The sequence below is a fragment of the Acomys minous genome (genome assembly GCF_964271855.1).
Source record: "Acomys minous genome assembly, chromosome: 8".
NCBI lineage: Eukaryota > Metazoa > Chordata > Mammalia > Rodentia > Muridae > Acomys > Acomys minous.
The window spans coordinates 116,478,507-116,496,073 of record NC_140489.1 but is presented as its reverse complement, the minus strand read 5'-3'; the positions used below and the strand labels follow the sequence as shown (position 1 = coordinate 116,496,073).

The window sequence follows — 17,567 nt, the reverse complement described above, 5'->3', positions numbered from 1 at the left end:
CAGTGCGTGCATCCTCTTTCTGCATCTTAGAAAAGCATGAGTAAATATTTTTCTTAGCTTTGGTATTTTTGTAGGTTAAATTTTATATGAGCCAGACTAATATAATGTAATACCAAGATTACATAATGTAAGGCGTCAGGGTTGCTTCCGGGACTGTGAGATTAAACTCGTCCTTTATTAGGAGGTTCACAAGCAGTACTTGTTGTCCATTTACTGCCTGTAGAGAATTACCTCAGAGTTGTTTTCCAGATGAGAAGATGAAGTCAAAGGGGTTAAAGGTCGAGGGAGGAGCTTAGTTAGAGCATGGAAAGTATTCCCCTTTCATTCAGAACTTAGTTCCTGAAACTATTAATTCTAGTACTGAATAATTTGAAATTCCTGGAGGTTGTTGCATATTGAACTTTAAAAATATGATTAATAAAAAATTTCATTGAATACTTACTATGGGCCTTGGCACTCTAGCATGTCCAGAAGTAGTTCTTGCCATAGTCTTGGATTTGCAGGATTTTATTGTTTAGTGAGAGATAAGATGAACTTTGAACTTGTCCAATAAATATGATTATCAGACTTTGTAGTACTGTCGGGGACAAAGGGTCAGAGGAGGCAGAGGTATCCCAAGTAGCAGTTCAGTTCTGTTCTTGACATGAAAGAAGGGGTAGGGTTCGGGCGTGCAGAGAAGAGAGGATTATTGCACATGGTATTACGAGGTATATTATGTGGTACACAGAAGGATGGAGGTTGGAAACAGCATTGCATATGGCTGAGGACTGATGACAAAGCAGCCTGGAGCAGACAGGGCCTGGCAGATGTTTTCAGCATTTATAGCTAGAACAAGGATTGGTTCTAAGTAGATTATTTGGCTTATGAGTAAATGTATCAAGGTTTGTTTGAATTTTATACAGCATTAAGAATTGTTCAGAAGTTTCTGTATCAGAGGATTCCATGACAAAGAGTCTATTTATTTATTTATTTTGAGAATCATTGAGAAATGAGCAAATTCTGTCACTGGCTAGTGGACTTGGAGAACACAATGCAAGGCCCCTAGATGGTTACTCATGAATTGCAAATCCAGGCAGTTTAGTGTGAATGTGTGAATACTTCATGATTGTAGATGCTAGAAAATTGTATAGAATCTAGAGTGCTTCTTTGAGAGAAAAAGCCTCATATTTTGTAGTAGAATCTTCAACAATTTTATCAAAGGATATCCATTCCATTTTCCCAAGGTATTGAGTTTTGATATGGGAAAAATAGTTCTGATAGCATGGTTGGTGAACAGCCAGAAAGCCAGGGCCTCATCCACCAGGCTGTGGGTTGTGTGTGTCTGTACGAGAAGGAGGAGTTAGCTAGGGAACCGTAGTGACCACCTTTGAAAGAAAGAGGTAGGCTTTGAGCCTTCCCTGATGCATATAACTGCTCTGAGAAGGGTGTCTTTCCGACTAAAGTTAAGTTCCATTAATAGGAATGATGAGGTGAGGGAATAAATGTTTATTAAGCAATTAATAATGTCAATTGCTACATTCTTCTAGGGTCTAGAATGTAGGCCATCTCAAATGCTTCAAAAATGTCTTTATAAAAAATAACAAAGCCTATTGTGGTGACACTCACCTTTAATCCCAGCACTCAGGAGGCAAAAGCGGGCAGATCTCTGTGAGTTTGAGACCACCCTGGTGTACAGAGTGAGTCCAGGACAGCCAGAGCTACATAGTAAGATCCTGTCTCAACAAAACAAAACAAAACAAAAACAAAAACAAACAAAAAAGAAGAGTGACTTTAATTTTGGAAGATAATATGTATAGTATTTTGTTTTAGCCCACAAGAAAAATTTTTTCCTTTTATGTTTTCTACATATAATTCTAGAAAGATATGAAGTGGTGCTAATATTCTAGTAGTTACTATAGCTTTATATGCATCGTTTTTGTAATCAGCTTGCATTTAAAAGCAATGTCTCCTAGTCTTAGTCCATTTTGTGTTGCTATATTAGACTACCGGAGACTAGGTAATACATAAAATTTGGCTCATGATTCTAGTGGCTACAAGTGGTCAAAATAATATGGTCCTGGAGATGTCTCTCTGCCTATATTTTACAATATTGCAGAGAAACAGAAAGGAAAACAACCACATATAGTAGGGCCAAGTGTATGGGCAGCCTTGCTGTATAATAACTTATTCTGATGAGATGTGAGCCATCCTTCAAGATAGGGTAGTCCACTCATGATTGTGGACTCTTCTGTAACCTAATTACCTTTTCTTACTGTTATGTTGAAGGCCAGACTTTTAGGATATGTACTTTTGAGGGACAAACTACATCTGTCCTATATTTAACTTCCATAAACAAAGTGAGCATCTTTTCAGATGAACAACATTTTGGGGGAACATTAAAATATAGATTCTGACTATAATGCAATCACTTTCTGAAAGTGAAAGTGCAATTCTGCAGAATGAAATGTCTCCTAACATCATAGCTATACTGGTTTGAATGAGAAAGGCTTCCATGGGCTCATATTTGAATGCTGGATCCCCAGTTGGTGCAGCTGTTTGAGAAGGTTAAGAAGGTGTGGCATTGTGGAGGAGGCATGTCACGGGAAATGGGCTTTGCCCACACCATTTTCAGTTAGCTCTCTGCTTTGTGTTCAGATGTAAGCTCTGAGCTGCTGCTCCAGGGCCAGCCTGCCTGCATGGCTGCCGCCATAGTGCCCACAGCAATGGCCATGGACTCTCCCTCTGAAAGTCTCCAACAAACTGTTTCTTTTCTAAGTTCCTTGGTCATGATATCTTAGCATAACAATAGAAAAGAAAGGAAGACAATAGCTGATCTGTGAAATGCTAATTGCAAACCCCTCCTTAGTTTGGATTTTGACCCATATGTTACTATGTTGGAAGGTAAAATTGTGTGAGGTCAAATATTTTAGGTTTATTTGAATTGTTGCTTGATTTATTTTTATTTCTGGGTCCCAAATCCCCATTCCATTTATAGTGAATGTGGTATTTTAATCTTACTTTTTGGCCTCTCAGCTCAAATTAGGCCAGTTGTCTTGAATAATCTCTCTTCCTCTGTCAGCCAAGTTTTTCTTTACTATCCTGTAAATGCTGAGCTGTTTGTTCTGTACAAACTGCTTCTATAGAAGTGGAACATGAAGCTGTCTGGCTCAGAGCAGACCAGCCTGGCTTGTTAAAGATGAAGTAGAGCATGCCCTTAATCCCAGCACTCGGGAGGCAGAGGCAGGCGGATCGCTGTGAGTTCGAGGCCAGCCTGGTCTACAAAGTGAGTCCAGGACAGCCAAGGCTACACAGAGAAACCCTGTCTCAAAAAATCAAAAAAAAAAAAAAAAAAGATGAAGTAGACTAGCCACATTGAATAGGGTCTGACCTAGCTGCTAAATCTTAGAGGGCTAGAATGGCCCTCTGTGAGCTCAAGTCTGTGTATCTTCATCTTTGCTGGTGTATTTCTGTAACCTATGAGTCTCCGAGCAGACTCGGATACACACTGAGTTGTCATCTCTGCCCTTTATTCCGCTGAGTCCTTTGACAGCTCCCATCTTAGTTCAGACTCTCTTGTGCCCCTGGTGCCGTTTCTATGGAATTGGTGTCCAGTGATCTGATAATCTTTTCCTTTCATCATTCATTCAGGGATCTGAGCACTGAAGGGTTCAGGGATTTATAAAAGTAGAGGGATAGTGTGACCCAACTTGGACTGAGTCCTAAGCCAGCTCTAGCAGGCGAGAAGGAGTGTAAGTGCTCTGGACTCCGCTCTCCGTCATAGGGTCAGTTTGCATGCCCTACTCCGTGTCCTCACCTCAACCCCACTGTACAAGTGCACTTGCAGCAGAACACTTCCTGTCTTTAAAATTACATCCTTCAATGTGGGGATTTCTTTTTCTTTTTTTTTCCCGAGACAGGGTTTCTCTGTGTAGCTTTGGCTGTCCTGAACTCAGTTTGTAGTCCAGGCCGGCCTGGAACTCACAGAGATCTGCCTGCCTCTGCCTCCCAGGTGCTGGGATTAAAGGCGTGCACCACTGCACCTGGCCAAGATTACATCCTTCAAACCCTTTTCTTTCTCTATCTTTTCCTCATAAGTGTACTATTATTCTTTATCGATATACTGTGCTAGTATAAAGAGTAAGTAAGTACAGAGCAGAATTGGTACTATTTTCCAGACTTGTGTTTGGAAATGAAGTGATAACATAAAGAAGCACCATGTCACTGGTCTCTACAGGTAGCAAATGACCTGTATCCACCAAAAAAACCAAAAACCAAAAACCAAAAAACAAAACCAAATGGAAAACAAACAAAACAAAACAAAAACCCAGTATAGGCCATCGTCTTTATCTCCTTTATGCTTTAATTAATTTTTCTCTAAAGTGTCAACTCTTTAGAGAAATAAAACAATTTTTTTGAGTCGTGCTTTCTCATTTTTCTTATTTACCAGTAGGTTAGTGTCTTAGTGTCTTTTTCTGTTGCTGTGATTAAATGCTCTGACAAAAGCAACGTAACGGAGAAAGGATTTATTTCACAGTTCAAGGTGTAGCCCATCGTGGCAGGACTGCCAAGGTGGCTGGAACCCGGGGCGGCTGGTGACGGTGTAGCCCCCATCAGGAAGCGGGGAGTGAGGCTGGGCTCCTGGGTCGTCTCCTACTTTATTTGCAGAGCTCCCTCCACATGTCTCCAGGCCCAGCCTGGCACACAGTTAGGACGGGTGTTCTTGTGTCAGTCAGCATAATCAAGATAACCCCTTAGGCGTGCTCAGTGGCTGGGCTGCCTCCTCGGTGATTCTAGATCCTCTCAGGCTGCTGTTTAACACTAATTAACATTTGAGTTTGTCCATTTATCATTCAAAAAATATATGTTCAGTAGTGAATGAAGTCATTTCTGTGGGGTGTCTGCAGTGCCACCATATATAACATAATGTCCCTGAGAACTGTTTCTCATTTGTATATAGCCTTTCCACATTAAAAAAGCCACTTAAAAATTAAAATACTTGTTTTTATCTTTCCTGTTTTTATCCTTGGCTGCCTTCAAAACTGTCTTTACGTACTGCCAAGCTGGTTGGCTTTCCCAGAGAAATTGAATTCTGTGGAATCCATTGTATTTTCTGTGAGGTTCCTTTCTCTGAAAACTCCTTTTTGAGTTTTGAGTTTTGAGACTTAATGATTTTTCAGAACCTTGTGTATGTCTTCAATGTTATTCGTCATAAATGTTTAAAAGTCACAGCAGCAGTCTGTCTTGATCTGGAGTCTGCTTGTGCGAGCGATCTGACACTGTTGATGAATGTGTGTGAAGAAGCATCAGCTGTGTGCTGGACTAATGCTGGGCCTAAGGAATAGGCCAAATATAGAATGTGGAGAAGGTAAAATGTGCTTGCAGTGAGACAAATCCCTGCAAGACCTTGGGCAAATAATTAGGGAAGAGATGTTATTATGAAATGAAGATAGCTTTAAGAATGAGGAGATGGGTGCTAATTAGGAATCAAGTTCTATTCTTGTTCTAGGATGACCCAAAAGGCGAGCATCTAAGGGTGCTTACATATTCTCTCTATGATCCATGTGCTGTAACCTGTTGGTGCTCAGCCAGCCAGCTCTTAAGAGATTTTGCTACTTTTTAGAAGGACAACATGAATTTTGATACATTAAGGGGAGGTGTGAGGAGTGTGGTTGGCAATGGATTTAATCCAGGATGTGGTACATGCTAGGCAAGGATCCACAACTGAACTGCTTCTCTGGGCCTTTGGATGTGTTCTCTGTCATCACAGACAATCTGTAATTGTCAGGATCTGTAGTCTTTCTTGGGAAATAATGAATGATCGTAACAATATTCTTTGTTTCCTACAAATCTGGAGGAGTTGGTTCTCTCTTTCCATTGTGAGTTCTGAGGAAGGAGCTCAGGATGTCAGGTGTGCGTGGCAGAGAGCTGTCAACCCAGGCCACCTTGCCAGCTCTGAAATGTTGTTCACCAGCATCGTGCACTGTACCTTTTTATAAGTGATGAAGTAAATTCTTTATAATGAACAAGTTATAGTTTTAAATGCTATCACTATTTTTGGTTGTTGTTTGTGTGCTTTATTTTATTTTATTTTTTAAAAAAGAAATGGGCTGCTGGGCATGGTGGTGCACGCCGTTAATCCCAGCACTCGGGAAGCAGAGGCAGGCGGATCACTGTGAGTTCGAGGCCAGCCCGATCTACAAAGCGAGTCCAGGATAGTCAAGGCTACACAGAGAAACCCTGTCTTGAAAAACCTAAAAAAAAAAAAAAAAAAAAAAAAAAATTTTGAAAGAAAGAAAAGAAAAGGGCTCCTGTAGGCGAGGCTAGTTTTCAGCTTTCTAAGGAGCAAACCTTGAGCTCTTGATGCTCTTGACCTTTCCTCCTGAGCGCAGGGACTCAAGCTTGTAGCAGCGTACTTGGCAAATTCTTCTCTTACTACATAGTTCTTTTCTCCTAGGCTTTAAAAATATTAATTCAGTGTAGTACATACATGTAAAGTGCTTTAATATATAATGTCCCTTTCTTTAGCTCACGGCACTTGTGTATAGTTCTAGGACCCTGCAAACTACTTGTCTTTGGATTCTGTTTGTGGGTGTCAGATTTAAAAAAAAAAAAATCTGGAAAAACAGTTTTCTATGTGATCTTCTTACAGGAATTGTTGTTTCTTTAGCTCTTTTGCTAAACCTCTAAGGTTTATGTCTGTCTAATTGCTCCCCCTCCAGCTGCTTTTAAAGGCTGTTTTCATTTTGTTTAAGCCAGCTGCCTATCATTTTTTGAGCATTTACAGCCCATCTAAATTTTCCACATTATGAAAAATGGTATAAAGAATATTCGTGTGAAATTTCTTTGCCTATGTTTTTTTGGGGGGGGGATTATTTCTTTGGAGTAAATTATCTGAAATGGAAATACTGGGTTAAATAATAAAAATATTTTATGGAGCTGATAGCAAAGCCTCTTTTAAATGAGATTGTATCAGTTTACAAATTTATCAGCATGTATAATCTTCCCAGTAGTGGCTATAATTATTTTTTTGTAATGCATGTGTAAGGGAATGTGGGGGGAAATGACCATGTTGTTTCAATTTCCATTGCTTTTATTAGTAGGGAGGTTGAACATTTGCCCACATTATTTGTTGGTTAATTGTATTTTCTTCGGCTTTGCTTTCAGGACCCTTTATAATTTGCACCTGACCTTTTCACCTTATTTCCTATTATTCAAACCCACAAATATTTATTAGACTCCTGGGCTGGGCTGCTGTCTCTCTCCCAGCAAATACATAGGCTCTAATCAAGCCGATTTGTCATTGTTCCTTTGAATATGTTATGCTTTTTCTTTGAGGGCCCCCAGCTTTTGTGGAGGTTTTATTTTTTCTTTTTCCTACCTCTCACATGCCTGTCCCTTCTTTTCCGTCCTTCACGTTCAGCTCCAGGGTTTTCACTCTCTGGGAAGTCTTCCCTGGCCTGATAGTGGCGTACTTAGCTTGGGTCCCATGCTCCTTGTTCCCCCATCACTTGGTTTGTAGCAGATATAGGAGAGGTACACTGAGATAGGCGAACCTAGATTGAACTTCATTTGCTTGTTTTCTAGTGACCGAAGCTCTGGTTTCTTCCTCTCAGCATTCTCAGGAAATGGGATAGTATCTGGCTCTGTCACACTTGGGAGTAGTGACATGATGGCGCTTGTGAAGGGTCCTGTGCTGGTGCTTAGTGTTCAGGAACTCTGATTTTAGTGCTTATGTGTGGCTTTGTCCTTTTCTCTTTAAGACCGGCACCGGTTCAAGCCAGTTGGGATCCCACCACTGAGAGCTGGGAAGTAGACATGGGGTCCCATCCTTAACAGAGAAGCTGTTTGCATTCGATATCTACTGGCAGAGGGATAATCCGTTTTCTGCAGTGGAGTGTCATTGGGTATATCAGCCACACTCCAGGACAGGCGACATGCTCAGGAGTAGTTGGCCAATGCAAAGCAAATTCCATGGTTTTTGTTGTCGTTGTTGTTTTTCTTTTTATTTGTTTGTTGGGGAGTGCTTTTTGTCTTGGTTTGTCTTTTTTTTTTTTTTTTCTTTATTGTGTTTTGGGGATAAAAGAGAGAGTGCTTATGTTTTAAATTAATTGCATGTGTAAACCCACTGTCTCCACTGTCTCTGTATTTGTTCTCTTTTGCTTCAAGACTCTTCTTTTTTGTTGTTATTGACATTTTGAGATAGGATATCATATATATAGATAAAGATATAGATATAGCCGGGGTTGGCTAGGAACTTCAGAGGCCAAGGATGACTGACTTTAAATTCTTGATGTCCTTTCTTCCACCTCCAGAATGCATAGATTACAGGCCTGCCTGCCAACACCCTGGTTTATGCTGTACTGGGGATTGAACCTAGAACCCCCCAAATACTTCACCAGCATTCTACAGTAGAACTCCTCCTTTTATGCCTTAGACATACTGTATTGTCTCCTGTAAATTAATTTTGTATTCTCAAAGAAATACCAAAGGGGGCAGGGAATGCACTGTGGGTCTTGTGTGAGCCCCAGTAAGCTGTGTGGATGCTGCATGCGTAGCCAGAAAAGGAAGGCACTTCAGGGCTGAGCACCTTTCCTGTAGTTAACACAACTTTCTCCCAGGGCCTTTAAAAAAATACTGAGTTGTTGCTTTTCAGCCAAGTGGAGTATGTTATTCAGTAGATATTCCTAAAAAAGATCCAAATACCAGCAGATTTTGCTTTTCCATATAGGGTTGTATTCATTAATATTTGTGAGAAACTTAAGCTTAATGATACCATAAGAAGCTGTAAATGAAAGCAGATCCTTGCCCCTTTTAATTGTCATGTGATTTAAATTAATAGCACTAGTACTCCCTTATTCACACCTGGGATTCCCAAACATTCTCAAAAAGCTGCAATGATGACTCATGTTTAGTCCCCAGGTGACAGGCTGTTTTCCTTTATTTAAAATATAAACAACAAAAGTATCCTGGATAAAGATCTCCACTTTTTTTTAGCTAGTGACAGATGCTATGATCAGTATTTTTACTAAAGACAGACACTTTTTACATATACCTCAAGCCTCACAATTAAGCTTTATGCCTTTCCAAGCATAACAGTTAGCCAATAAACCAAAATATCAGCCTAGTCTGGCTTAGCTCAGCACTCTTTTGATTTCTTCCAGTCTGTTTGATGTGGAGGCTTGCTGAGCTTTATCTGCTGAGCTGCTCACAGTCTGTAGGCCGGGGGTCCTGACTGTGCTGCCGAGGCTCCACAGTGACGGAAGAGTGTCAGTGGTCTGCAGCCAGCTCCTTGTGCTAGTCCTTGGTTTGTTTCTAAAGGTTTTGAAACTATTCTCATACTTTTATTAATACATAATATTTTTTTATTTTCTAATTTTATACTGGGAGCCTAAAAAAACAGATGTGCAATAGTCGGTTCAGCTTAGTAGAATTTTTTCAACATTTGATAGAAACAGCTATGCAAATGTGAAAACTTTTCCAATTACTTAAAAAAGAAAATCAAAATAAAAGTATACAGTGGCAAGTCATAGGTACTTCCTGTATGCAGAGGCAAACGTCCTCTCATTATATTGTTCCTGGCTGAAATAACATTAGTATACTCAGCTTTATAAAAAGCCTGCAGAATTTCTTCACCTTATCTCATGTGTTCCCAGGCATTCCCAATAGGATAAGTATCATTGCCCCATTCCAGATGACATTTTGCGAGTTTCCATGATTAATTTGCTACTTGTTTCATATCTGGTGTGAAGCAGAACTGGTGTTATGACTCGTAACCTAGTTATTTTTCCATTATAGCAAAGCTTTTTTGTTGACTAATACACACCACTTCTAAAAGCAGCAGAGCCTGCCAGTGGTTTAATTGTGTCCTCTTTCCTGAGAGGTAGTAAAGTCAGTCAGGGTTACTCTCCTGGAGATAAGAACATCAGGACATAGTAGAGGAAAAATGAAGCACACTCAGCCCTGTTGAGGAGCCTCATATATCAAACGGAGAACATAAGCCCCGGGGTTTTGTATGATTGCCTGAAGTGTCCACACGACACTGAACGAGTGCCTGGCACACAGGGAATGCACAGCACATTTAGCTGCTGCTAGACTCGTTCGTTCAGTGGACTTTGTTGACTTGCTGTGTGCAAAGCAGTGTGCTGAACATTGGAAGAAAACTAAGTTTAAGTCTTTAGATTTAAGAATCTTAAGAGTCTGGGGCTGCAGAGATGGCTGATTTGCTCTTTTGGCAGATGACCTGGGTTTGCTTCCTACAAACCTTGATAGCGCACTCCAGTTTCAGACAATCCGGCTCCCTGCTCAGGCAGCTGCAGGCACCAGGCATGGATGTGATATACATACATGCATCTATATACTCTCACACATACAAAAATGAAAATACAGAAAAAAATATTTAAAAGGAATCTTAGAGTCAAATGGAATAGGTGTACTCCAAATTGTAGGCCCCAGCCTGAGTGCTTTGCTTCAAAATTATTGTCGGGAGGGAGTTCTAGTCAGAGATCATCTGTTAGGGAAGGCGTCCTGTCAAAGTCAGGGTCTGAACTTGAGAAATGAATAGAAGTTAGGCAAGGGAAGAAAAGTTAGGGCAGCTTCTGAGTCTAATGGTGTCATTACAGAGGTGAGCATTGAGGAGACATTGGGATAATTTGCCTGCCTGCCTTGCTTCCTTCTTTCCTTCTCCCTCTTTATTTCGCTCTTTCTTTCCCTCCCTCCACCGCCCCACATTCACTCTCCTGCTTTGTGTGTCTCAGGCTACCCTCAAACTCACCGTGTAGCTACGGATGACACTGGACTTCTGACCCTCCCTCCTCTACCACTGAAGTGCTGGGATCACAGGTATTAGCTACCTCACCTGGCTTGTGTGGTGCAGGGAATTGAATTCAAGACTTTATGCATGCTAAACAGGCACTGTACCAGCTAAATACATCCCTGGTCTCCAAAGTTCATCTTTGACCCAAGCCTTGAGATGCGAGGGAGATTCAGTGGAGCACACCCACTTGGTAGTTACGTACACAGGGTCTGGAGCCTAGGAGTAAGGCTCCTCAACAAAGGAGTCTTCCATGTACCATGTGTGGATGGATCACCAGAGGCCTGAGGACAGCGTCCAGGAGACATCAGCAGTTAATTCTCTCAACAGAGAGAGACTGTTTCAGCAATCAGATTTCGAGGTGGGGTGTGTGCTTGTGTGAGTGTTTGTTTGTTTGTTTGTTTGTTTGTTTGTTTTCTGCAAATGGCTTGAGTTCACCCATGGAGGAAACCTGCTCCTAGGTTGTGCATCGCACTACTCTGGGCAGCTGGGGAGAGGCATTTCACTTTCCACCCTCTCAGCTCTCTTTGAGGACTCTGATGATTCTTTGCTCAATAATTGGAGCTAAGTGGGGGAAGGTGGGACTCTTTCTGTTTTGTTAAGGTTTGGGGTGTTAAGTTCTTAAATGCAATTGGAGAAATAATGAAAGTATCTTCTGGACTAAACAAGTTCAGTGGATTTTAATTTTCTTGACAAACTGTTATTAAGAAATTGTTTAGGAGATTTGCTCTCAGAGTAGGATTAGCTAACCTACGTTTTTCATCTGGAAAAGTAGTTCTTGAATTAGGAAGCAAGGTTGGAAGAATCACTGCATAGAAAACATGTAAAATTGCCAGATGAAAACTTTCCTCATGATAGGAGAAGCAGGGAACAGAGAAAGTATAATATGTTAGGGAAAGGAGTCTCTCTATCCACTATACCTGCTTTTATCTTCAAGTCTGGAAAGCTCTGCCAGCAGGGTTTTTTTCACCCCTATTCTTGTCCTGCCAAGAGTTGCATATTTTTGGCGAGGAGTGCACAAGAAAGCCTTTGCCAGAGAATTAAGCAAGCAGAAGTCTGTCAAAACAAATATTCTAGTTTGAAAATATAGTCCTGCAGGGGGAGGGGGAGGGGAGGCAGTAGAAGAGGCCAGGGCATGCTCTGAGTCTGAGTATTCATTTCATAAGAATCCTGTGTTCTGAAAGGCTGCTGTTTGTCAGTGCTGGAGGAAACAGGGCTGTAGCACATGACATGTACTGATGAGCAAGGGTGGCTTTCTTGGGGATTTTAGGTTTGTTTTGGGGTTTGGTATGCTGTTCATATGATGACAGCCTTTTCTAAGAGTGAACCATTTTGATAACAAATAGCCTTTTAAATTAAATTTAAGAGGTATTTAACAAAACTTATGTTTACATGGAAAAAACCTCTGAGGCCTGAGGATATTAAGTACACATAAACAAATCCTCACGGGAACACCAGTCCACTTCATAAGCATTTATTTGGCTAAGAAATGCCAACTTTATATGATTCCAACCTTAAAAGTATTTATTATTGATTCTAAACAGCAAAACTTGTTTTTTCCTCTCAAACTTTTTCTTCCATTTGTTTCTTTGAGTGTAGATTGGATAAACCCAAGTGTTTTTAGATTCCCTCATGTAGATACTCAGGGCTACTACTAAAAAGTTACGCTTCAAGTTGGAGAAAATGTTTGCTTGTTAGCTGGCATTTTTTTATTGGATCTGCTATGGTGGGCGTGAATGTTAATTGTATTAAGCTTCAAGAGGGAGAGAGAGAAAAGATTGTATACAAAACTGGATTTTAGTTCTTCAGGATTTCCTGACCAAGGATCGGTGTGCTGCTGCTGATATTTTCTACAAATTTAAAAAATAAAGCATGGTACCATGTAATATTTCAGTAAGTGGTCACAGGTGATAAAGGATACTAAGAGTAAAGTTAAAAGCTTCAATAGAATATTAGTAAAATACACATTAATTTATTCTTACCTCCTCTTGTCAGAACTAGACCTGCTGCCTAAATAATTCAAGAAACACACGCCTGTGTCCAGAGCAAAAGAGGAAGCCTTTTTGCCCTTTGAGTCTCTGACGTGACCCACTCTAGTTACTGGAAGAGAGCTTAATGAATGTAAATTTTCTTTAGTTTTAGTAATTAAGAAGAATAAAAATCTTTTCAGAGCTTCAAAAGATCATGGTGCACCATTGGAATTTGCCTTTAGTAAATGTAACATTTGTTTTCTAAAGAATTATAACAACATACTTAAATTCCAGAACAGTAAGCAAAATAGCTTAAGTTCACTGACTTGAAAAAACATTCTTTTATACTGCACGGTTCTAAAATAAATACTTAAAAGAAACAGAGAGCCAGCCATTCTGTCTTGGATTTCATTTTCCTTCAGATAGAACAGCTAGGACAAACATTCTTGCTAGTTAACATTGCCTGTGTTTTTATGAAGTTAATAACTGACCTGTCAATCACGCCCTATATAAATACGGTAGTTGAATGCTTTCTGCTTTAGAAGCACTTTTATTTACAAGAGCTGCCAGCCAAGATTTCCAAAGCACTCCATGGGCTGTTTGCTTTGATCTGTTTTGAGGGCTGGTCTCTGTATACCTGTTGGTTTGCTCTTTATGGTACCTTTGTGTGATCAGGTATTGGGAGAGCAGATGTGCAGAATAAACACATCTGAAGGAAGCCAGGGCTCAAGAGAAATCAGGTAATTATGCACCAACAACTCTAGAAAAGAGAATATTTTCCCTAAATCAACTTCGCTGCTGTTATGACAAGAGAACAGATGTCATGGTATTCACCCCAGAGAAGCTGGAGTTTTCCCTTAACCCTCAGCTCTTAATGGGGTAGTGTGTGTCCTACCCGCTGCTCTCCAACTGTAGCTTGATGAGAGGTTGCAGGCCCTCCCAGGCTTTTGCCTTTGACCTTTTCTCATTTGCCCCTTCCTTAGGGAATGTTTACCACATGTCTCCATCCAAATAATCAGCTCTCTGTGGAGAGAGCTACCTTTGCATTTTGAACTGGAAATGCTTTTCCACGGTTAAGGCCGCTTTCAAAACAGAATAGCTTTTGGTGGGTTGCTTTGTGGCTTTGATTTGGAGTTTTCCCCAGTACTGAGGGGAACTGAATACTAAAGGCCTCTTTGCTGCCCCAGAGTGCAAGCATAGTCTTCAGTGAATGAAAGAAGAGCAGAAAAGAAAAGAAACTGCAGTGCTTGCCTCCAAAATGACCTATTCTACATGGTTTCTTTTCTCCTTTTAATTAAATGCTGCCTTAGCAATTCCCATGAGTTACATTTGCATATTACTTTCCTCTAAGAAACTGAATGTTTGAAGTTTGTAACTTCTGTTTCTGTTTGAAACTAGAAAGGTTTTCCCTATGTGTTTTAAGGTAGAAATTTTATCATTACTTAGCAATGCCTTCAGAGAGGAGGTGGGTTTTCAGGCACTCAGAGTTGCTCACTCTGCATGGGCAAGTCCTCCTCATGCTCTCCAGAGCTCTCACTGGCCCTGGGTTAGAACCTTTCCCTCCTGTAACATTGGGGTGAATTGGGGTTTTGGTGGAAGGGTACCTGAGCTTGGCTCCAGGTTTATAAAGTAGGCCTTTTATTAATCAGTTTTCTCCTTGTTTATTGCCCAGAAAAAATTAAAATCTAGTATCTCTGTTACCTTTGTAGTTTGTGGGTTACTGGTTTATAACTTAAATGCTGCTGTCTCTGATAGTCAGCAGAGCATAAATAATTCCTGAATACTCTGTTTCAGCAAGCTCTCCTGGGTACTTGCCAGAGCCAGATTAATTGGTAAATGTTAAAGTAGATTAAAGCTTGGTTTTGAACTCTGTTCTCCTGCATAGCTTTGTTGGGGAGCAAAAATAGGAAAGCTATGATGTTACCAGGAACCGGTACAAACTAGCTCAGTTGTAGGGCTGTGGCCTATGTCGAGGCAAATTCCTCTTAAGAGGTAGGAAAAAGCTGAAATCACCTTGGAGCATCTTTAGATCCTCATTGGAAGTGGAGCTACAGGGCAGCCAGAGCCCAGGCCAGAGGAGCCTGACGCAGTCAGAAGATGGTACAGATTCTATGCTATGGCCACCAGTGCAGAAACTGCTAGTGCAGATGTGCCCGTTATTGCTGGCTGTGTTTGTTCAGGGTGGGGAGAGGGGCCTGGGGGGACACCCTCAAGGCTGCTTAGTTGACAGATCTGTGGAGTCCCCTTCAGTGTTTTTATTTTGCATTCATTCAGGGTTCAAGTCTGTAATTAAATTTTCTGAACAAAGACCCTATTAAGTTACACCATTCAGATTGATGACTAACAGCTCTTCCTTCAAGGTACGTAAGGAAATCTGTAGTGCATAAAGCAAAATACAGACTCCAGTGAGAATCAAGGAGGAGGGGGTTCCAGTACACTGACCTCAGTGTCACTTCAAATGGACCTTTCGGTGCTCACAGCACTTAGTCATGTATATGGGATTTACCCTGTGATCTAAAACAGTCTTAGCAGTAGGCCTTATTTAAATACCCATGAAAATATGTGCGTTTCTAACTAATAGTGTATCATTTCAAAAATGCTTTCTCTGGCCAGTGAGATGGCCAGGAAGCTAAAGACACTTGCTACACAAAGGTGTAATGCCCTTTGTTTGATCCCTGGGCCCCGCATGTTAGAGAGAACCAATGTCTGCAGGTTTTCCTTTGTTCCCACACATCATATGACATGTGCATGCACACCCACAGACACACAAGCACACAACACACACACTTAAAGAATATTTCTTTAAAAGTTTAATTTAATATTATCTTTAGAGATCAGGTCTCCTATGTAGACCAGGCTGCCTCTGCCTCTCGAGTGCTGGGATTCAAGTTATGTGTCACCGCTCCTCCTAGCCGTAAATAAAATATTTTTAAAAAAATCTCCCTCCACTTGTGTGTAGGTACCATATACTTACTTAAAACATTTTCCGACAGACCCAAGCACGGTTTATGATGTTTATTCCTGGGCCAAAAGTTCAGGCAGCTTCCCAGAATTTGAGAAATAAGAGTTCAGATTCATTAGCTGGGCATCCCAGACCTCCCACATCCAACTAGCACTTGAGTGCGCACACCCTCCCCTCCATTGTTGTAGGCAGGCTGAAGGCATTTGTCTGTGCCTCAACAGTGTCCATGCCCTCTCTTTTCCTAAAGGTTTTCTTTCTCTGCCTTGAGCTTCTCAGCAGTCCTAGGAGAGGGACCTCTTCACTGTCCTTTTAAGACAAAGTGCCATCTCAGCAGTAGATGGTAGCATCTTTGTTTCTCAAGCCTGTCAGCCTCCTGGTTTATCTCAGCTTATATGAAAATAGTCTTCCTAGACATCTTTCCTCTCTTTTGGCTCCTCTCTAGTACTCAGGCCTCCAGAGCAGTAATGTACTACCCATTCCCAGTTGGTTTTCCTTTTGTTTTTGTTTTTCTGTTCCTTTTTGTCTTGTTTTATAAGCCTGATTTAAAATTCCTAGGGGCCTAGAATTATCTTCTGTGACGATGTCTTCTGGGTCATTTAGCATAATAGTTAATACTGCTTGTCAGTTGTTGGTTATGGGTTTTGTGTCTCTGGATCAGGCTTGATGTTTTTGTGGTTTCTAAGAGTGAACTATTTTCAGAACCATGGGTACCTTTGTACCAGGTTCCTCTTTTGGCATGTCAGCACAGTAGTGGAAAAGCAAGATCTAACTCTTCCCAGAACATCTAGTTTCCAAATCTTTACATGAGCAGAATGGTGTTACAGTCACACACTGGAGCACTTTCCCCTGGGCACTGCCAACTCTTTCTTATGCTGACTGCTGACCCATGGCAAGTGCTCCTCAGATCTTATTTCAGCTTTCTGGGTTGTTTTTTATTTTTAATTAAAGGCAAGCTTATTTCTAAGACTTTTTTTGGACCAAGGCAAGTGAATATTCATGAAATGTTTGCTTTCTTGACTTTAATTTACTTCAGCAGGTGATAACTTAGGTGGGATTATGTCTTGACAGAAATCTGACAAGGTCCTGTTCATGGTGGTTATTGACCTTTCCAGGGTTTGCCGTTTATAGATAGCATGGAGCCAGCATCCTAGAATTCACACCAGAGAAGGCCCTGGCTTTCTTTTAATTCTGGGTTTTGAGTTTGAGGAAGATGCATATTTTGCCAAGTTGGGACTTTGAAGCCTGCAGTGCTTAACTCATCTGATCTGAAAATTACTGGTAAAATGACTGCTTGTGCCAAAGACAAATCCAAGTCTAAATACTGAGTAGCCTAGTATGACTGGCACAGCACGTGGTAGGCTTCTGCAAGCTTGTTGACACCAGACTGAGAAAGATTTAACAAGCCATTGTAGGCCTGTATGCACAGTGGGCAGTCTTTCACATTCACACAGCACCGTTAACACACTGAATATTTTCATTCACTAGTTTATTGTTTTTGTTTTCCTTCTAGGAGCTAGACTTAGTGGGAGGCTTATAGGAAACAATGATAAGCAATCATAAAATATTTTGACTTTGATTGTTGAGACAGGGTAGGATGTCCTGGAACTCACTTTGTAGACCAGGCTGGCCTCGAACTCAAAAAGATCCGCCTGCTCTGCCTCCCGAGGGCTGGGACTAAAGGCGTGCGCCACCATGCCCTGCTTCTGTCCTGGAACAGAAGCACTATACCTCTAGCATTCTTGCTGTCTAGATGTTCAGTGTCTGGCCTGGTTTCTCTTAGTGGACCATCAACCTCTGGGGGTGGGACTTTGTCTCCTTCATTGTTGTATCTGGGGCACCAAGGGCT

The 17,567-nt window shown here is 41.0% G+C and overlaps 1 protein-coding gene across 2 annotated transcripts in view; it reads left to right on the top strand.

Annotated features, from left to right (window-relative positions):
- Positions 1 to 17,567, top strand: part of THADA (THADA armadillo repeat containing) — a 293,429-nt gene that overhangs the window by 84,054 nt on the left and 191,808 nt on the right. The gene's annotated exons all lie outside the window — the stretch shown is intronic.